The sequence below is a fragment of the Salmo trutta genome, chromosome 15 (assembly GCF_901001165.1).
Source record: "Salmo trutta chromosome 15, fSalTru1.1, whole genome shotgun sequence".
NCBI lineage: Eukaryota > Metazoa > Chordata > Actinopteri > Salmoniformes > Salmonidae > Salmo > Salmo trutta.
In genome coordinates this window covers 64623469-64646812 of record NC_042971.1, presented here as the reverse complement: position 1 = coordinate 64646812, position 23344 = coordinate 64623469, and positions in this window count along the sequence as shown.

Sequence of the window (23344 nt, the reverse complement as noted above, 5' to 3'; positions counted from 1 at the left end):
AGAGAGAGAGGAGAGAGAGAGGAGAGAGAGAGGAGAGCGAGGAAGGAGAGGAGCGTAGATGAGAGAGGAGAGAGAGGAGAGAGGAGAGAGGAGAAAGAGAGAGGGAGAAGAGAGAGAGGAGAGAGAGAGACGAGGTAGAGGAGCTAGAGAGAGAGAAGATGGAAGAGAGAGGAGAGAGAGAGGGAGAGAGAGAGGGAGAGAGATGGAAGGGGAGGGAGAGAGAGAGGAGAGAGAGAGGGAGAGAGGAGAGAGAGAGGGAGATAGAGAGAGAGAGAGGAGTCTTAGAGGAGGCAGTAGTGATGTGCTGAGGGTGAAATGTCAGTGCATGTTGATGGTGGTAAGGAGATTTAAAGCTCAGCAACGACTTCCCAGTGTCCTCACATGTCATTCTTAACAGATTGATGCGCTAGCTGGACACTAACGTGAGGTGCATGACATCCTAATGGTGATATCTCCACTCCATTTACAACATCTATATCAATTACACTTTCTAAGCTATGTAATGTTATCGGATGCCCAATGCATTACATTTTACAAAATGGATGTTCATTACTATACCGTAGGTGTTAACTACAGCTGATATTAGACAACTTTTACTGTAGCTACCTGGCTGGTACAAAATGGTGCCTAGAGGTTACCTGGCTGGTATTAAATGGTGCCTAGAGGTTACCTGGCTGGTACAAAATGGTGCCTAGAGGTTACCTGGCTGGTATTAAATGGTGCCTAGAGGTTACCTGGCTGGTATTAAATGGTGCCTAGAGGTTACCTGGCTGGTACAAAATGGTGCCTAGAGGTTACCTGGCTGGTATTAAATGGTGCCTAGATGTTACCTGGCTGGTATTAAATGGTGCCTAGAGGTTACCTGGCTGGTATTAAATGGTGCCTAGAGGTTACCTGGCTGGTATTAAATGGTGCCTAGAGTTAACCTGGCTGGTATTAAATGGTGCCTAGAGGTTACCTGGCTGGTATTAAATGGTGCCTAGAGGTTACCTGGCTGGTATTAAATGGTGCCTAGAGGTTACCTGGCTGGTATTAAATGGTGCCTAGAGGTTACCTGGCTGGTATTAAATGGTGCCTAGAGGTTACCTGGCTGGTATTAAATGGTGCCTAGAGGTTACCTGGCTGGTATTAAATGGTGCCTAGAGGGCACCTGGCTGGTATTAAATGGTGCCTAGAGTTAACCTGGCTGGTATTAAATGGTGCCTAGAGGTTTGAAACCCCCATACAACTCAGTACTTCTTAGGTTGTTAGCTTGTAATTATATTTTGATCGTAACTTACATTCCAGCACAAAACTATGATAACAAAGCTATCATAACAAAGCTACAACACCAATAGTGTTGCTTTACCCTGCTGTACATCCTGTAAAAGCCATGTGGGGTGACTGCAGTCAACGGTTTGGTTCTGCGGTAATGGCGCCATCTAGCATGGCTAGACTCACAAAGGATCAGGAAGTAAAACTGAACAGCAAGCAAGAGGGAAGCCTTGGTTCTTCCAATTTCTTCCAAATGTTCCTATTATCAAAATATCTGTAAATAAGGTAAAATATTGTGTCACCGTTTACATTGAGAGAGGTACTATTCTCTGTCTTGTCTCCTAAGTTTTGCCTTACTCAGTTTGGACCAATCATCGCCCACTCAATACAGACCTGGCAACAAATTGAAAACCTTGTGCAATTGTGAAGACCAATGGCATACCCAAACACCAGTATTGAAGAAATAACTTCGTACCTCCTTGGCAGGAAACCTATTATTTTTCAAGAATGGTCCTAAACAAGGAATTCATAAACTTTCAGACATAATGAATGATGAAGGTTTATTATTACATTTTAGTCATTTAGCAGATGCTCTTATCCAGAGCGACTTACAGTAGTGAATGCATACATTTCATACCATAGATTTTTTTCTTTTTTTTTTTTCTTCTCCGTACTGGCCCCCCCGTGGGAATCGAACCCACAACCCTGGCGTTGCAAACACCATGCTCTACCCCACTGAGCCACACGGGAAGAATTATTATCCTTTCATGACCTAAAAAAAAAAAAGATGTATAATTTACCTAGTTCGTAATTGTTTATTTATTTGCAGTTAAGAACTGCTATGCTCACTTATGGAGTACCATGGAGTCAACCACTCCCTCTCCATCAACTTTCTGAGTTGTTAGGTAATCAGAACACAAGTAGAGGTTTCGTATCCATATAAATCTATATAAAAACTACTAGAAGCCCTCTGTAAACCAATGGGAATTATTGCTGTATAGAACATAGATCTTAAAGACTACCGACAGAATAAAGATTGGAAAAGATTCTGGAACAATATCTCAATGTCCTCTCAAAATTTTGAATCATCAACTAATAAACTACAATTTAATTCACAGATGTTATTTGACTCTGTGGAAACGCTGTCAATTTAAACTTGCTCCTATTCCAAATTGTCTGTTGTGTTCTCAAATGAATATTGGAACCTACAGTGCATTCAGAAAGTATTCAGACCCATTGACTTTTTCCACATGTTGTTACATTACAGCCTTATTCTAAAAAGAGATCATCAATCTACACTCCAAGTACGAAGAAAAAAAAAATGTATGAAATGAAAAATGAAATGTATGCATTCACTACTGTAAATCGCTCTGGATAAGAGCGTCTGCTAAATGACTAAAATGTAAATGTATAATGACAAAGCAAAAACAGGTTTTTAGAAATGTTTTCAAAAAACAGAAATATCTTATTTACTTAAGTATTCAGGCCATTTGCTATGAGAATCGAAATTGAGCTCAGCTGCATCCTGTTTCCATTGATCATCCTTCAGATGTTTCTACAACTTGATTGCAGTCCACCTGTGGTAAATTCAATTCATTGGACATGATTTGGAAAGGCACACACCTGTCTGTCTATATAAGGTCCCACAGTTGACAGTGCATGTCAGAGCAAAAACCAAGCCATGAGGTCGAAGGAATTGTCCGTAGAGCTCCGAGACAGGATTGTGTCAAGGCACAGATCTGGGGAAGGGTACCAAAACATTTCTGCTGCATTGAAGGTCCCCAAGAACACAGTGGCCTCCATCATTCTTAAATGGAAGAAGTTTGGAACCACCAAGACTCTTCTTAGAGCTGGCTGCCCGGTCCAAACTGAGCAATCGGGGAGAAGGGCCTTGGTCAGGGAGGTGACCAAGAACCCGATGGTCACTCTGATAGAGCTCCAGAGTTTTTCTGTGGAGATGGGAGAACTTTCCAGAAGGACAACCATCTCTACAGCACTCCACCAATCAGGCCTTTATGGTAGAGTGGCCAGAAGGAAGGCACTCCTCAGTAATTAGCACATGACAGCCTGCTTGTAGTTTGTCAAAAAGCACCTAAAGGACTCTAAGGCCATGAGAAACAAGATTCTCTGGTCTGATGAAACAAAGATTGAACTCTTTGGCTTGAATGTCAAGTGTCACATTTGGAAGAAACCTGGCACCATCCCTACAGTGAAGCATGGTGGTGGCAGCATCATGCTGTGGGGATGTTTTTCAGCAGCAGGGACTGGGAGACTAGTCAGGATTGAGGGAAAGATGAGCGGAGCAAAGTACAGAGTGAGATCCTTGATGAAAATCTGTTACAGAGCGCTCGGGACCTCAGACTGGGACGAAGTTTCACCTTCCAACAGGACAACGACCCTAAGCACAGAGCCAAGACAACGCAAGAATGGCTTCGGGACAAGTTTCTGAATGTCTTTAAGTGGCCCAGCCAGAGCCCGGACTTGAACCTGATCAAACATCTCTGGAGAGACCTGAAAATAGTTGTCAGCAACGCTCCCCATCCAAACTGACAGAGCTTGAGAGGATCTGCAGAGGAGAATGGGAGAAACTCCCCAAATACAGGTGTGCCAGCGTCATACCCAAGAAGACTAGAGGCTGTAATCGCTGCCAAAGGTAATATTTCAGTTTTCATTTTTAATACATTTGCAAAAATCTGTTTTTGCTTTGTCATTATGGGGTATTGTGTGTAGGTTGATGGGGGGAAAAAATATCTACTGTAATGTTACAAAATGTGTAAAAAAATAAATGGGTTTTAAATACTTTCCGAATGTATATAGACGATTAAAAACAGATGGATTCCCGAAGCTGTTCCTTTCATATGTTGATTATTTATCACACGAGCGCTGCACACTTATAGCCTATGCATAATCTGTCGGGCAGAGAGAGCGCACAGCTCTCAAACAACTAGTTGTTCTGTGGAGTTAAGACTGACAGTGCTGGTGGTAGGAAAGATGTTCTTAGTTAATATCTTCCAGTAAATGCTAAGGCAAGAATGGGTATGCAAATCAGGTATTTAAAAAAAATTGATAGTCTTGGTTGAATATATGCGTCATCATGGAATAGACTATTTTATTCATCAGATTAGGCTCTTTGGTCCTTGAAAAGTCACTGAAGTTAAATTTTGGATGGAATTAATTTTTTTACAACAATTAAATATAAAATGTAGGTCCTTGAAAATTACAAATAAATGCATGAAAAAGTCCTTGAAGTCCTTGAATTTGACTTGCCAATGTCTGTATGAACCCTGTAGAGACTATTTGCTAAGCCTGCAAATGAAAGATCAAATATCCTGCTATTGAAATTATGCACGCATCATTGCTTTGCTGTCAGATCTTGACCAGGGACAGTATTTTTTCCATTTGGTTCAGCAGCTTTCAGTTGGCACTGGCCTGGTGTGCCACTGGGAAATTTACTGGAATGTCGAGCCCTGCTGTGTGCTGTGTACATTTACTGGAACGTCAAGCCCTGCTGTGTGCTGTGTACATTTACTGGAATATCAAGCCCTGCTTTGTGCGGTACATGTAGGGCCTACATGTCGACAACTTTGTGGAGCTTTAATCGATGCTAATGATAACCTAACTGTTTTTCGGGTAGATGGAAAGGCAAATGTAAATGTAACTGCAAAGTATCTTTTATGACAACCAAGCAGAATGGTGATTATTTGCATCAATCCAGTGGCCAAGTCCATCACACGTGTCCTAAAGAAACAGTGCTATTGTAACGCCCTGGCCATAGAGAGGGGTTTTTTGTTCTTTATTTTGGTTAGGCCAGGGTGTTACATTGGGTGGGCGTTCTATGTTCCTTTTTCTATGTTTTTTGTATTTCTTTGTTTTGGGCCGAGTAGGGTTCCTAATCAGAGGCAGCTGTCTATCGTTGTCTCTGATTAGGAATTATACTTAGGCAGCCTGTTTTCCTTTGGGGTTTTGTGGGTAGTTGTTTCTGTTGTATGGTTTGCACCGACAGAACTGTTGGCTTTCGTTTTCCCTGTTTGTTTTTTGAAGTGTATCATTACAAATCATTATGACCACTTACCACGCTGCATCTTGGTCCCCTCTTCCAGACGATCATTACAGTGTCCTAAAGAAACAATGCTTTCCAAACACAACTGTCTGTCTGGTGAATTAAAGGGTAACGACACAAAAAAAACTACATTTCTCACAATTTTCCCAATTTGCTCTAAAATGGTTTCCTGATGTGGTTTAATCCTTCTTTTGGACGTAGAAAAACAATATCATTGGATGTTCTATTTGAAAAAAGTGTGATTTAGAAAATAACCTGAAAAAACTCGGGGAAATCATTGTCCTCCCCCACTTTCATTTTTTTGAAATTCTGCCCTCTAGAGGATTTCACAGAAAACAACAAACGACATGATGATGAAATCTGCAATAAATACATTTTGCACTTCCTTTTATATGTTTTGTTTATTATCAATATATATTTTTTTATTTGACAAAATTGGTGATGATCAAATCATCTGATGGTGCCACCAACACACACACGCATGCACACACACACACACACACACACACACATACACACATACACACACACACACTTTCACTCTCACTCTCACATGCTCCAGATATGCAGATGTGGTTCCAGGATAATCCAATCACATCTGTTTAGCAGATACCGCTAATCACCGCTCATCCCTTAATTCATCATAAACAACTGTGGGAGCATAACATCTAATTAACAAGCCTCATCTAGCCATGATACTCTCTCTCTCTGTGTGTTTTGTGTGTGTGTGTGTGTGTGTGTGTGTGTGTGTGTAACTTAGTGTACGAGGGCTGATCAAGGATCAGTTCACAGGTCCACAGACGACGCAATCACAGTCACGCTGCACACTGCCCTAACCCAGCTCTGCATTTAACACCATAGTAACCTCCAAACTCGTCATTAAGCTCGACCCCGCCCTGTGCAACTGGGTCCTGGACTTTCTGACGGGACCCCCCCAGGTGGTGAGGGTAGGAAACAACATCTCCACCCCGCTGATCCTCAACACTGGGGCCCCACAAGGGTGCGTGCTCAGCCCTCTCCTGTACTCCCTGTTCACCCATGACTACGTGGCCATGCACGCCTCCAACTCAATCATCAAGTTTGCAGACAACACTAAAGTGGTAGGCTTGATTACCAACAACGACGAGACGGCCTACAGGGAGGAGGTGAGGGCCCTCGGAGTGTGGTGTAAGGAAAATAACCTCTCACTCGATGTCAGCAAAACAAAGGAGATGATCGTGGACTTCAGGAAACAGCAGAGGGAGCACCCTCCTATCCACATCAACGGGACCTCAGTAGAGAATGTGGAAAATTTTAAGTTACTCAGCGTACACATCACGGACAAACTGAAATGGTCCACCCACACAGACAGCGTGGTGAAGAATGCGCAACAGCGCCTCTTAAACCTCAGGAGGCTGAAGAAATGTGGCTTGTTACCAAAAACACTCACAAACTTTTACAGATGCACAATCAAGAGCATCCTGTCGGGCTGTATCACCGCCTGGCACAGCAGCTGCTCCGCCCTCAACCGTAAGGCTTTCCAGAGGGTAGTGAGGTCTGCACAACACATCACCGGGTGCAAACTACCTGCCCTCCAGGACACCTACACCACCCGATGTCACAGGAAGGCCAAAAAGATCATCAAGGACAACAACCACCCGAGCCACTGCCTGTTCACCCCACTATCATCCAGAAGGTGAGGTCAGTACAGGTGCATCAAAGCTGGGACCGAGAGACTGAAAAACAGCTTCTATCTCAAGGCCATCAGACTGTTAAACAGCCATCACTAACATTGAGTGGCTGTTGCCAACATACTGACTCAAATCTCTAGCCACTATAATAATTAGAAATTGGATGTAATAAATGTATCACTAGTCACTTTAAACAATGCCACTTCATATAATGTTTACATACCCTACATTACTCATCTCATATGTATATACTGTACTCTATACCATCTACTGCATCTTGCCTATGCCGTTCGGCCATCGCTCATCCATATACTAATATGGACATATTCTTATTCATTCCTTTACACTTGTGTGTAAAAGGTAGTTGATGTGAAATTGTTAGGTTAGATTACTTGTTTGATATTACTGCATTTTCGGAACTAGAAGCACAAGCATTTCGCTGCACTCGTATTAACATCTGCTAACGATGTGTGTGACCAATAAAATTTGATTTCATGAAGCTCCCAATGAACATTTATCATACTGATGTTGCTTCCAGAGGCAGTTTGGAACTCGATAGTGAGTGTTACAACTGAAGACAGACGATCTTTATGCGCTATGAGCTTCAAAACTCGGCGGTCCCGTTCGGTGAGCTTGTGTGGACTACCACTTCGCGGCTGAGCCGTTGTTGCTCCTAAACGTTTCCACTTCACAATAACAGCAGTTACAGTTGACAGGGGGCAGCTCTAGAAGGGCAGAAATTTGACAAACGGACTTGTTGGAAAGGTGGCATCCTATGAAGTTGCCACGTTGAAAGTCACTGATCTCTTTAGTAAGGTCATTCTACTCACAATGTTTGTCTATGGAGATTGCATGACTGCGTGCTCAATTTTATACACCTGTCAGCGACGGGCGTGGCTGAAATAGCTGAATCCACTAATTTGAAGGGTTGTCCACATACTTTTGTAAGTATTGTGCGGCTGGAATGTGATGTGTATAGGACTTGTATTGTAATCCACCCCATAACTGTATTCTAATTGGCTCTTGTATTAGAGCAATCATTTCTGGGTAGGAGATCAGTCAGAGCTGCCTTGATTTGTTATTCTAATAATTTATTTTAATATGAGTTATGCATAGTCTCATCATTAAAGTTTACAGTCTAATGTGTTGACGGTGCATTGTCAGCCTCTTCAACCACAAGACCAACAACCTCACTGCCTTACAATATCAAACAGAAGTTACTGAATGAGGGACGGTGATAAAAAAAAAAACTTCAGTAGTGTGGCTCATTAGTTCCTCACACAATAGAAAAGTTAGAATAAGAAAGTATTTTAGATGAATAGTGAGACAAATTGAAAACATTGACATCAACAAATTGAACCATTTAGTCCAGGGGTCTTCATCCATTTATAGTGCGATCACTACTTTCAAATTATGAAACATGTTGTGAGTAACTGACACCTTTTTTCCCTACACTCCACGAAAAAAGGCTGTCGCCATAGGAGAACCCTTTTTGGTTCCAGCTAGAAACATTTTTGGTTCCAGGTAGAAGCCTCTTTGGTTCGAGGAAGAACTTTTTTGTGTTCCATGTAGAACCCTCTGTGTAAAAGGTTCTACATGGAACTTAAAAGGGTTCTACCTGGAACCAAAAAGGGTTCTTCAAAGGGTTATCCTATGGGGACAGCCAAAGAATCCTTTTTAGGTTCTAGATAACACCTTTTTTTCTAAGAGTGTAGCTTTCAAATAGGCACTTTGTATTTTCCCAAATTCTTGGTTTTATTTGTTCCTGGTTTTTCACTCTCAAAATTCGAATTATTCTGCAAATGATGTGTACGCGACCAATAACATTTGATTTGATTTGATTAGCTGTCCAAGTGCTTTATAGGCAGACGCATAGCTGGTCCAGGGGGGTGAGCTCTGATCCTGACAGGCTGGTCAGATTCAGTAGCAGCATCAGAGGCTGATGAATCAGGATGCTGCCTTGTAGGCTGTTTCATAGGTAAGGCTCCTTGCAGACAGCCTATAGGCATCATCCTGACTTAATAGCTCTGAGGCTCAAACTCTGAGGCTGCTATTGAATCTGAGGCTCAAACTCTGAGGCTGCTATTGAATCTGACCAAACTCTGAGGCTGCCATTGAATCTGAGGCTAAAACTCGGAGGCTGCTATTGAATCTGAGGCTGCTATTGAATTTGATCAAACTCTGAGACTGCTATTGAATCTGAGGCTGCTATTGAATCTGATCAGCCTGTCAGCAATGGAACACGCCCACTCTTGATCATATCCATAATGCATTGCCTGCTAATCTGCCTGCAAGGAGCTTTACCTATGAAACAGCCTACAAGGCAGAAAATATAACAAGACTACTTAGCTCGCTCACTCACAAGACTTGCCAATTTAGCTGCATTTGTTACTTTCATGCAATTGGCTGGTGGTCTTGGGGGTGGCACACAGCCTGGGAGAGGCACACGGCCTGGAAGACAGGGCTGCCTATCAGGCATCGTTCAGGTCTTAAATGCCTTTACGAGGGTTTGGCTGCCCCACCAGCTCTTAGCTCAAGGTAAGGGACGTTTAGCTCGATAACATTCAAACTTCTAAACCGATAACGAGCTCCAAACACAAATGAAAGCATGATGTCAGCATGAAATGTACCATCCCTTGGTGTAACAATCAATAAAAAACGTATTCGCTGATCCACCGTGGGCTCTGATCCACCGTGGGGCTCTGCAGCCTCAGCCATACTGTCAGTCTGTCATCAATACTGATCCACCGTGGGGCTCTGCCTCCTCAGCCATACTGTCAGTCTGTCATCAATACTGATCCACCGTGGGGCTCTGCCTCCTCAGCCATACTGTCAATCTATCATCAATACTGATCCACCGTGGGGTTCTGCCGCCTCAACCATACTGTCAATCTATCATCAATACTGATCCACCGTGGGGCTCTGCCGCCTCAGCCATACTGTCAATCTATCATCAATACGTCAACTCCTATTTAGAGACTTCGTCTCGTAATCTCGACAAAAACAACTTCTCTTATGTCGTCATCATGAGATAAATAAGATGTGATATCAACATACCGAGGGAATTATTTTTTTATTCATATGTCCTCTCTGGACTTCCATAGTTTCAGCACATTAAATATTAAAAATATACATGTGTTGAAGAGAGGTGGTAGTAGAATACCCATGTAGCTCAGTTGGTAAAGCATGGTGTTTGCAACGCCAGGGTTGTGGGTTTGATTCCCACGGGGGACCAGTACGAAGAAAAAAATAAAATAATAATAATGTATGAAGTGTATGCATTCACTACTGTAAGTTGCTCTGGATAAGAGTGTCTGCTAAATGACTAAAATGTAAATACCAGGGTGTAATAGAGAGGAAAAAAAGGGCTTAGTGAAAGTAGTGAAACAGACGATCTAACTTGGAACTTCCGTATGTAATCTAAGCAGGGCTTCTGTAAAGACAGCTGCTGACTTCGGGAATCTTCCATGAAGAACGAAAGCAAGAGAGAACAAGACAGCAACATCCAGGATGCATCACATCCAGTCGTGATTGGGAGTTCCATCGGGCGGCGCAAAATTGGCCCAGCGTCGTCTGGGTTTGGCCCAGGGTAGGCCGTCATTGTAAACAAGAATTTGTTCTTAATTGACTTGCCAAGTTAAATAAAGGTTCAATTTAAAAATGTAAAAATGTAAAAAACAAATTGACATAATCACTCTCTGGTCACGGAGATAACAATAAAGATGTGATGTAAAGACCAGGCAATACATTCACCCAGCAGCTCAGATGGAGAGCTGGGGAATGTTTGTGTCCCAAATGGCACCCTATTCCCTATATAGCGTACTACTTTAGACCAGAGCCCTATGGAACCCTATTCCCTATATAGTGCACTACTTATGACCAGAGCCCTATGGAAACCTATTCCCTATATAGTGCACTACTTTTGACCAGAGCCCTATGGAACCCTATTCCCTATATAGTGCACTACTTTAGACCAGAGCCCTATGGAACCCTATTCCCTATATAGTGCACTACTTTAGACCAGAGCTCTATGGAACCCTATTCCCTATATAGTGCACTACTTATGACCAGAGCCCTATGGAAACCTATTCCCTATATAGTGCACTACTTTTGACCAGATCCCTATGGGTCCAAGTCAAAAAGAGGTGCACTATATCGGGATTTGGGTGCCATTTGGGACACAGATAAAAAATAATGACCTTGTGTCCTCCACCAGAATCAGCTAGTCTCTCTGTTAGTGTATTGCTAACTTCTGCTCCTGTTTACAGGATTAGTGGAACAGTGGTGGGAGTCAGGGCGAGCCCCCTCAAACACACACACACACACACACACACACACACACACACACACACACACACACACACACACACACACACACACACACACACACACACACACACACACACACACACACACACACACACACACACACACACACACAGAATACTGCACTTCTGTTTCCTTTCATTGTAACTAGTAAAAGTAAAGAGGTCCTGGCTACCTCAGCAGTGTGTTCACCAGAACATTAGGAGTGTGTTTTGTTGTCAACAGCATGTGTCTGGGGACCCGCTGCTGTATTGCATTTAAATTAAGCAGACCCAGTCCAGCGCCACTCAGACCCAGTCCAACACCACTCAGACCCAGTCCAGCGCCACCCAGACCCAGACCCAGCACCATTCAGACCAAGTCCAGCACCACTCAGACCCAGTCCAGCGCCACCCAGACCCAGTCCAGCACCACTCAGACCCAGTCCAGCGCCACTCAGACCCAGACCCAGCACCATTCAGACCAAGTCCAGCACCACTCAGACCCAGTCCAGCGCCACTCAGACCCAGACCCAGCACCATTCAGACCAAGTCCAGCACCACTCACTGCAAACAGTTAGACCCCCTTTTAGCTAGCTGACCACCTATTTTCATTGCATTTTATGTAAGTTAGGGTTTTTGAGAGTTTTCAAACAAAGTAACATATATATCCACATGTTGTGGGACACGCTGTATATTGTAAAATTTGACTGCGCGACAGATCACACATCATTTAAGATCAAACTTTTTACCTCTGAAATATAGCTAACGGATTTCAGGCAAGACAGGTTTTTTTTTTAAACCAGAATGCAAGTTAACTATCTAGTAAACGCTTCTGATTTTAGATTGGTGTCTCTTTTATGAACAAAATTAAACGCATATATACTTTTTTTTTTGCCAAATCACTTATCAAAAAGCTGATAGTAGTAGTATTTCTACTGAAATGTCAAACCCGTTAGCTAACATTTTTACGACACCAATAATCACAAAACGTTGATGGCTTGATCACAAGATAACGGAGGTTTAAGGTAATATAATTTCTTAAACGCTGTTGAATATGCCGATAACACGGGTTGATACGTGATATGATGAGACCAGATATCTCTCACTTGATTTGAGAATGCTGCTAAGGGTTTGGGATGCAGGGAGTTTAGTTTCCCTGTATATCCAGAGAGCACCGGACTCTGGAGTCAGCTGTGAACAGATGTGGGGCATGCTTGGATGTGGCATCTCATTTTTAGCTTTCGTTTACCAGTGTGACCTGTGTGACCTTGACAACAGGTAACTGTGGTGGCACTGAATATACATCTTCCTAATTACTAATTACCCACAGCCGTGTCTCTCCGGGTCCTCTGTGTCCTACACCTGTGTGTGTGTGTGTGTGTGTGTGTGTGTGTGTGTGTGTGTGTGTGTGTGTGTGTGTGTGGCCACCCGGGTTGAGAGTCTGAGAGGAAAAACCATTAAAAGATACATCGTTTTATGTGAATAGTTTTCACTTAGCAGACACTCTGATCCACAAGCAGCAGTATCCTAAACGCACCTAAATCACGATGTGATACTACACTCCATACTACACTGTAAGTATAGTACTGGACTAGCTTCACTCAGTCCATTATCACTTCATTAAGTAAAAACTTTACAATTCAGCGAGTTGCAGATTCTAGGTAGTTTTCAGTATTAAAAAGGTCTGAATTCCTAACTGACACACGGCGACTATGTCCTCAGTAATCCAAACCAAATATATGTCCCAAAATGGCACCCTATTCCCTAAGTAGTGCACTACTTTTGACCAGAGCCCTATGGGCCCTGTTTAAAAATAGTGCACTATATAGGGAATAGGGTGCCATTTGAGACGCATCTCATATCTCATAGCAATATTATTACTTTAAGCCCCCCTAGGGAGTGAGGGTTTTGATTTTTGATTTCCTATATATATATATAATAGCATTTTAATCTCTTCTCTTTCCAGGAACTCATCTTTTCCTGCTCCTTGACCCTTAATAAATATTCTCCCTCGCTTTAAAAAACAACAACAAAAAGTGTTTCGCAACAGGTTCTCAGAACCTATATTTATAGTCAGAATAATGATGTAACAGACGTTGGAATGATTACTCAGATAGGTTACGGCAACTGACATAAGCTACTTATAAAATACAACTGTTTTGTTTTGGCCAGCTAGATGGTGCAATACGGAGACATATATGTAGAACTGTCACGCCCTGACCGGGTGAACTCAGGTGTTTTGGGTCAGGGTGGTTTATGTTGGGTGGTTTTCCTGTGTTTGTTTTCTGTTTTGCGTTGGAGCCTTGTGTTGGCTCTATTGGGGAGTATTTCTATGTTGGTTTCTGTCTTCCCAATCAGAGACAGCTGTCGCTAGTTGTCTCTGATTGGGATCTCATTTAAGTTCATTTTCCCCCACGCTGTTCGTGGGGAATTGTATTTGCATTGCTATTCGTAGCCTGTGAAGCTGTTCGTTCATGGTATCGTTTATTGTTTTGCTGGTTCACCGTTCTAAATAAAAATGATGATGAACCAAACCTCCGCTGCGCCTTGGTCCCTCTATAACGACGAACGTTACAGAATTCCCCACCGAACCAGGACCAAGCAGCGGGAGGAAAAGGAGCGCGAGAGATGGGCTCGCGAGGGAAAGGAGTTCTGGACCTGGGAGGAGATCATGTCGGGGAAAGGACCCTGGCGGACGGACTCCCAGGTCGAGGAGGAAAAGCCAGCCGGTAGACGGAGTCGCAGGCGGCGGTCGAGGAGGCCCGGAAAACAGCCCCAAGAAAATTTTGGGGGGGGGCTAATGGGGTGGTCCGGTAGGGCAGAGGAAGAGCCCAGACCACTGCTCTCGTGGGGGATGACGGCGGAGGAAGAGACGAGGATGAGGCAGTTGATTGAGGACCTGCAGAGGGAAGATCTGGAGGAGGAGCCCTGGTATGCGGAGTTGCGCGCTGTGTCGCCAGTGCGCCCGCACAGCCCAGTGCGTCCGGTGGACAGACCCAGCACATGCCGTGCTAAGATGGGAATCCAGCCGGGACGAGTGGCTAAACCAGCTCCACGCTACAGGTCACCTATACGTGTTCACAGTCCTGTCTGGCCCGTCCCTGCTCCCCGCACCAAACCCACGGTGCGTGTCCACAGTCCTGTCCGGCCCGTCCCTGCTCCCCGCTCCAGGCCACGGGAAGCGGAGTTGCGCGGTGTGTCGCCAGTGCGCCCGCACAGCCCGGTACGTCCGGTGGACATGCCCAGCACATGCCGTGCTAGGATGGGCATCCAGCCAGGACGAGTGGCTAAACCGGCTCCACGCTTCAGGGCACCAGTACGTGTTCACAGTCCTGTCTGGCCCGTCCCTGCTCCCCGCACCAGGTTAGTGGTGCGTGTTCCCAGTCCTGTCCGGCCCGTTCCTGCTCCCCGCACCAGGTTAGTGGTGCGTGTCCCCAGTCCTGTCCGGCCCGTCCCTGCTCCCCGCACCAGGTTAGTGGTGCGTGTCCCCAGTCCTGTCCGGCCCGTCCCTGCTCCCCGCACCAGGTTAGTGGTGCGTGTCCCCAGTCCTGTCCGGCCCGTTCCTGCTCCCCGCACCAAGTCAGAGGTGCGTGTTCCCAGTCCTGTCCGGCCCGTTCCTGCTCCCCGCACCAGGTTAGTGGTGCGTGTCCCCAGTCCTGTCCGGCCCGTCCCTGCTCCCCGCACCAAGTCAGTGGTGCGTGTTCCCAGTCCGGCACGGCCCGGGTCCGGTCCACCGGTGCCCAATCCTGTTCCGGGCGACGGCTCCGCTCCAGAGCCTGGGCATGCCGCTCCACAGTGGTCCAGTCCGGGCCAGAGGGGTAGGGCTAAGGTGGAGGCGGGGGGGAGAACACGCCCGGGGCCAGAGCCTCCACCGAGGGTGAGGCGCCCACCCGGATTCCCCCCCCTAATAGACTTAAGTTTGGTGCGCCGGGAGTACGCACCGTTGAGGGGGGGGTACTGTCACGCCCTGACCGGGTGAACTCAGGTGTTTTGGGTCAGGGTGGTTTATGTTGGGTGGTTTTCCTGTGTTTGTTTTCTGTTTTGCGTTGGAGCCTTGTGTTGGCTCTATTGGGGAGTATTTCTATGTTGGTTTCTGTCTTCCCAATCAGAGACAGCTGTCGCTAGTTGTCTCTGATTGGGATCTCATTTAAGTTCATTTTCCCCCACGCTGTTCGTGGGGAATTGTATTTGCATTGCTATTCGTAGCCTGTGAAGCTGTTCGTTCATGGTATCGTTTATTGTTTTGCTGGTTCACCGTTCTAAATAAAAATGATGATGAACCAAACCTCCGCTGCGCCTTGGTCCCTCTATAACGACGAACGTTACAAGAACAGAGAGTGTAGAACAGACAGTGTAGTACTGAGACATATATGTAGAACAGAGAGTGTAGAACAGACAGTGTAGTACTGAGACATATATGTACAACAGACAGTGTAGTACTGAGACATATATGTAGAACAGAGAGTGTAGAACAGACAGTGTAGTACTGAGACATATATGTAGAACAGACAGTGTAGTACTGAGACATATATGTAGAACAGAGAGTGTAGTACGGAGACATATTTGATGTGGGGCGCTGTCCACAAACAATCGCATTGCATGCTTTCGCTGCAATAGCTACTGTAAATGGGACAGTGCAGTTAGATTAACAAGTATTTAAGCTTTCAACCGATATAAGACACTTATATGTACCTAAATGTTTAATATCCATAATTTTTATGATTATTTTTGCGATTTGCGCGCCCTCCAGTTTCACAGGAAGTTGTTCGCTAGCGGGACGCCTAATCAGTACAACAGTTTGCAGCTGTGCTAACGTAATTGCAAAAGGGTTTTCTAATGATCAATTAGCCTTTTAAAATGATAAACTTGGATTAGCTAACACAACGTGTCATTGGAACACAGGAGTGATGGTTGCTGATAATGGGCCTCTGTACGCCTATGTAGATATTCCATTAAAAATCAGCCGTTTCCAGCTACAATAGTCATTTACAACATTAACATTAACAATGTCTACACTGTACTTATGATCAATTTGATATTATTTTAATAGACAAAAATTGATTTTCTTTAAAAAACAAGGACATTTCTAAGTAACCCCAAGCTTTTGAACGGTAGTGTATGTAGAATAGACAGTTTAGTAAACTCAGCAAAAAAAGAAACGTCCTCTCACTGTCAACTGCGTTTATTTTCAGCAAACTTAACATGTGTAAATATTTGTATGAAGATAACAAGATTCAACAACTGAGACAAACTGAACAAGTTCCACAGACATGTGACTAACAGAAATGGAATAATGTGTCCCTGAACAAAGGGGGGTCAAAATCAAAAGTAACAGTCAGTATCTGGTGTGGCCACCAGCTGCATTAAGTACTGCAGTGCATCTCCTCCTCATGGACTGCACCAGATTTGCCAGTTCTTGCTGTGAGATGTTACCCCACTCTTCCACCAAGGCACCTGCAAGTTCCCAGACATTTCTGGGGGGAATGGCCCTAGCCCTTACCCTCCGATCCAACAGGTCTCAGACGTGCTCAATGGGATTGACATCCGGGCTCTTCGCTGGCCATGGCAGAACACTGACATTCCTGTCTTTCATGAAATCGCACACAGAATGAGCAGTATGGCTGGTGGCATTGTCATGCTGGAAGGTCATGTCAGGATGAGCCTGCAGGAAGGGTACCACATGAGGGAGAAGGATGTCTTCCCTGTAACACACAGCGTTGAGATTGCCTGCAATGACAACAAGCTCAGTCCAATGATGCTGTGACACACCACCCCAGACCATGACGGACCCTCCACCTCTAAATTGATCCCACTCCAGAGTACAGGCCTCGGTGTAATGCTCATTCCTTCGACAATAAACACAAATCCGACCTTCACCCCTGGTAAGACAAAACCGCGACTCATCAGTGAAGAGCACTTTTTGCCAGTCCTGTCTGGTCCAGTGACGGTGGCTTTGTGCCTATAGGTGACGTTGTTGCCGGTGATGTCTGGTGAGGACCTGCCTTACAACAGGCCTACAAGCCCTCAGTCCAGCCTCTCTCAGCCTATTGCGGACAGTCTGAGCACTGATGGAGGGATTGTGCGTTCCTGGTGTAACTCGGGCAGTTGTTGTTGCCATCCTGTACCTGTCCCGCAGGTGTGATGTTTGGATGTACTGATCCTGTGCAGGTGTCGTTAGACGTGGTGTGCCACTCCGAGGACGATCAGCTGTCCGTCCTGTATCCCTGTAGCACTGTCTTAGGCATCTCACAGTACGGACATTGCAATTTATTGCCCTGGCCACATCTGCAGTCCTCATGACTCCTTGCAGCATGCCTAAGGCACATTCACACAGATGAGCAGGGACCCTGGGCATCTTTATTTTGGTGTTTTTCAGAGTCAGTAGAAAGGCCTCTTTAGTGTCCTAAGTTTTCATAACTGTGACCTTAATTGCCTACCGTCTGTAAGCTGTTAGTGTCTTAACGACCGTTCCACAGGTGCATGTTCATTAATTGTTTATGGTTCATTGAACGAGCATGGGAAACAGTGTTTAAACCCTTTACAATGAAGATCTGTGAAGTTATTTGGATTTTTAATAATTATATTTGAAAGACAGAGTTCTGAAAAAGGGACGTTTCTTTATTTGCTGAGTTTATATAGACATACTGTATATATGTAGAATAGACAGTGTAGTATGTAGACTGACTGTATATGATGTTCGGATGTACTGATCCTGTGCAGGTGTTGTTACACGTGGTCTGCCACTGCGAGGACGATCAGCTGTCCATCCTGTCTCCCTGTAGCGCTGTCTTAGGCATCTCACAGTACGGACATTGCAATTTATTGCCCTACAGTGTAGTATATAGACTGACTGTATAGATGTAGAATAGACAGTGTAGTAAGTAGACTGACTGTATATATGTAGAATAGACAGTGTAGTATGTAGACTGACTGTATATGATGTTTGGATGTACTGATCCTGTGCAGATGTCGTTAGACGTGGTAGACTGACTATATATATGTAGAATAGACAGCGTAGTATGTAGACCTATTGTGAAGGAGTGTTACATGTTGCCAAATTGTCCTTTCACGAGTAAAAAACGAATATCCAAGAGTTGGCGCAGAGAAGAGTTAATAAAAAAACTCTGAGTTTGAGAGAAGACAATAAATTGAAGCTGGCACTACAACTCATTTTCTGTCCGACCGATTCTGACCTCTGCCTGTGGGCATAACAGTTCTGCACTGCTATCAGACCGGGCCACCAACATCTGGATATCTCACTTTGAATTTTTACCAGTGAAAAGAAAACAACCTAGTTTCATTATCGTAAGGTTATTTTAAACGGCAGCCTGTGAGATTACGTCTGTCTTGGATGCTCTTAAAGGTCGGAGCCAGACCCTCAGGCTGTCTGTGTTATTCACAGGGTTTTGCAGGCTTTCCCAGGGTTTCTTAGGGTTTCCCAGGCTTTCCCAGGGTTTCTCAGGGTTTCCCAGGGTTTCTCAGGGTTTCTTAGGGTTTCCCAGGCTTTCCAAGGGTTTCTCAGGCTTTCCCAGGGTTTCTCAGGCTTTCCCAGGGTTTCTCAGGGTTTCTTAGGGTTTCCCAGGCTTTCTCAGGGTTTCCCAGGGTTTCTCGGGGTTTCCCAGGGTTTCCCAGGGTTTCCCAGGGTTTCTCTGGGTTTCTCAGGGTTTCTCTGGGTTTTTCTGGGTTTCTCAGGGTTTCCCAGGGTTTCCCAGGGTTTCCCAGGCTCTCCCAGAGTTTTCTCAGGCTTTCTCTGGGTTTCCCAGGGTTTCCCAGAGTTTCTCTGGGTTTCCCAGGCTCTCCCAGGGTTTCCCAGGGTTTCCCAGGCTCTCCCAGGGTTTCCCAGGCTCTCCCAGGGTTTCTCTGGGTTTCCCAGAGTTTCTCTGGGTTTCCCAGGGTTTCTCAGGGTTTCTCAGGGTTTCTCAGGCGCTTTTTAATTCTTGAAAGCGCCGCTAATTTCTGCATATCTGCATGTTAATTTTTGGTTTCGGTAATGTCCTTACATTGCCTTGCTTTTGAAAGCTTTGAGATCAAGGTTATAATAAAGAAGAACAGACATGGGAAAAATAAGCATGGATGAATTATGTTGTATTTGAGCCAGAAACATCTTTAGTTAAAGTCTAACACAGCTTGACAAGCCAACCCCCCCCAAGGCTCACCATGAAGTCAACATAAAACAGGAACATGAATTTGTTACATAGTCTACTAAATCTATGATGCATCTGTAATCTGAAATGGCAGAACGTATCCAGGGCTCTCTGAATGCAGTATCACATTAGTAGAAACCAAGACTGTTCTCAGGGCAGACCTGGATATATACACTGAGAGTCGAAAACATTAAGGACACCTTCCTAATATTGAGTTGCACCCCGTTTTGCTTTCAGAACAGCCTCAATTCGTCAGAGCATGGACACTACAAGGTGTGGAAAGCGTTCAACGGGGATGCTGGTCCATGTTGACTCCAATGCTTCCCATAGTTGTGTCAAGTTGGCTGGATGTCCTTTGGGTGGTGGACCATTCTTGATACACACGGGAAACTGATGAGCGTGAAATACCCAGCAGCATTGCAGTTCTTGACACAAACCGGTGCGCCTGGCACCTTCTACCATACCCCGTACAAAGGCACTTAAATCTTTTGTCTTGCCCATTCACCCTCTGAATGGCACATATACACAATCAACGTCTCAATTGTCTCAAGGCTTAAAAATCCTTCTTTTAACCTGTCTCCTCCCCTTCATCTACACTGATTGAAGTGGATTTAACAAGTGACATCAATAAGGGATCATAGCTTTCACCTGGATTCACTTGGTCAGGCTATGTCATGGAAATAAGATCTGTTTTTAATGTTTTGTACAATCAGTGTATTAAGTTTGAGTTGTGTTAGGGAACATTTTAGCATTTTAGGCAACCCTAAGCCTTTTCCTAACCTTAACCTGATTATCCTAACTTGCCAAGTTAATAGTCCTGCCTCATTACTTCTCTGAAAAGTCACTTCTGCTAGTTGAAACCCGACAGACCTGCCCTGAGAACAGTCTTGGTTTCCACTAATGCGATTCAGCTCTCTGAACACTGGAGATCATTTATATCATGTTTCTGATGCTAAATACCGACCCCACTATATGCATAGGGAAATCATGTGTGTTATTATCACAGCTGTGTACCTACTACCACAATGAAAAACCTAGGTGGCACTCAGAAAACTGTACAAGAATATTAGCTAGTAAGAATCCTCTCACCCAGGAAGAAGTCTTTATTGTCGCGCTAGATTTTAACCAAGCAAATTGAAAACTCAACACGGAGCCACCAACATAGAGAATTGACAGACATTTTTACATTTTAGTCATTTAGCAGACACTCTTATCCAGAGCGACTTACAGTAGTGAATGCATACATTTCATACATTTTTTTTCCGTACTGGTCCCCTGTGGGAATTGAACCTACAACCCTGGAATTGCAAACACCATGCTCTACCAACTGAGCCACACGGGACAGAGGCAGACTGCAGGACTGTAAATTCATTAGGGATGCAAAAAAGACAATACAAACTTAAATTTTAATCGATGTTTGACAATTCAGACGCAAAACGCATTTGTCCAGGACTACAGACCATGACAGATGTTACGCACGCCTCTCGGAAGAGGGAACGCAACACAATGCTACAACTCAACTCTTTGTGGTGTGAAAGAGGTATGGGACTGTAGGTGCGAGTAAGGATGACAAAAGGCAGAGAATTACCGTTTACAAGGAATTTATTCCGTCACGCGGTAATTTGGGGGAAGAGGGGCTGGACGGAACCAAAGCAAAGAAAGTAAATATCAAAGCCCCCTCTCCTCCCTTACCTGCCTACCCACTACTGACCTAACTAGCACCACCTGGTGCACTAACCAAAATACAGGGGATGGTCGGCCCAGGTCTTACCTAATGTGCATAGACAGTAAACTACTACGGGTTATGTATGCCCGCGGGCCTCTTGCCTAAGCACTCCCTAGGTGCCTTCCCCTTCCCCCCTGGGAACAAATGAAAAAGAATAACACAAATGTAAGTAAACAATGTCAATCATCAAAACACTGCGTCCTACTTACACACAGGACTTACTAATTAGCACACACACACACACACACACACACACACACACACACACACACACACACACACACACACACACACACACACACACACACACACACACACACACACACACACACACACACACACAATATATCAAAGAAGCTTGCTCTGAGCCACAACCAATACAGGATATAGCCATCAGCCTCCTCTCTCAGCAATCATCTCCCCTGAGCAACAGAACACTGGCTTATATTGTTTCAGAAGGAGTCTGTAATTGAAGGCAGCTGCGTCCTGACGAGGGGGCGGGGTCAGCTCTCCAATCATCAATGGGGGCCGACCAATCAGCTGCTTGGGGAGAATTTCAGGAAGCCATTTCCTGAAACACACACTCACAAATACACAAACTACAACACAGAAACTGAGGAACGTAACACAGACTACAAAGGGAAATCCAGCTGTGCGATGCCCACCGAATCCTCCCTCCCAGACAAGCTTAACACATTCTTTGATCGCTGTGAGGCAGACAATACCGAGCCATCCATGAAGACTCTCGCTGTTCTGGACGACCAGGTGCTTTCGCTCTCCAAGGCTGACTTGAGGAAACCGATATATATTTACAAAGCGACCAGGCCCAGATGGCATCCCTGGCCGCATCCTCAGAGTGTGTTCTGACTAGCTGGCAGGCATCTTCTCAGACATCTTCAACCTATCCCTGTCCCTAGCTGTAGTCCCCACCTGCTTCAAGGAGACCACCAGTGCCCAAGAAAACCAAGGTGACATGCCCAAATGTCAAAACCAAGGTGACATGCCCACAACCCCACCAGGGGTGTGTCCTCAACCCTCTGCTGTTCTCCATGTTCTCCATGACTGGGTGGCTTTGCACGACAACAACTCCATCATCAAGTTTGCTAAACGACACCACGGTTCAGTCAGCCTATAGGGAGGAGGTAAGTGAACTGGCATTGTGGTGTCATGACAACAACCTTTCCCTCAACGTCAGCAAAACAAAGGAGTTGATTGTTGACTTCAGGAAGCAGAGAGGAGGGAACATGCCCCTGATCTACATCAACAAGGACTGCAGTAGAGAGAGTCAGCAGTCTTAAGTTCCTCGGCGTCCACATCACCGAGGATTTGACCGAGGACAAACAATACCACCACTCTTGTCAAGAGGACTCAACAGCGTCTCTACTTCTTAAGGTATCTGAATAAATGTAGCATTCCAGCCCGGGTCCTCTCCAAATACTTCCTCTGCACCATGGAGAGAATCCTGTCCAGTTGCGTCTGGGTGGTGAAGACGGCCCAGTACATCACTGGGGACGTGTTCAGGACATCTACTTCAAACGGTGCTTGAGGAAGTCCTGCAGCGTAATCAAGGATCCCACACACCCCAGCCACAAGCTGGTCACTCCTTTACCATCAGGCAGACAGTATACTACAGTAAATACTACAGTACACTACAGTAAATACCACAGTATACTACAATAAATAGTACAGTGTACTACAGTAAACACTACAGTACACTACAATAAATACCACAGTATACTACAGTAAATACTACAGTATACTACAGCAAATACTACAGCATACTACTGTAAATACTACAGTATACTACAGTAACTGTACTAACCACGTGATCACCCCAGCCACAAGCTGGTCACTCCGGTGCCGTCAGGCAGATGGTATCGGAGCATTAGGTCTGATACCAACAGGCTCAGAGACTGTTTCTATCTACGAGCCATCAGACTGCTGAACACTTGAACTGTACTAACCACGTGATCTGATTCTTCGCATCTTAGAACACATGCACTCACTCACGCACACACCCACACGTATATACACACACACACACACACACACAGACACACACACACACACACACACACACATAGAGAGATATACACTGAGTGTACAAATCATTAGGAACACCTGCCCTTTCCATGACATAGACTGAACAGGTCAATCCAGGTGAAAAGCTATGATCCCTTAAT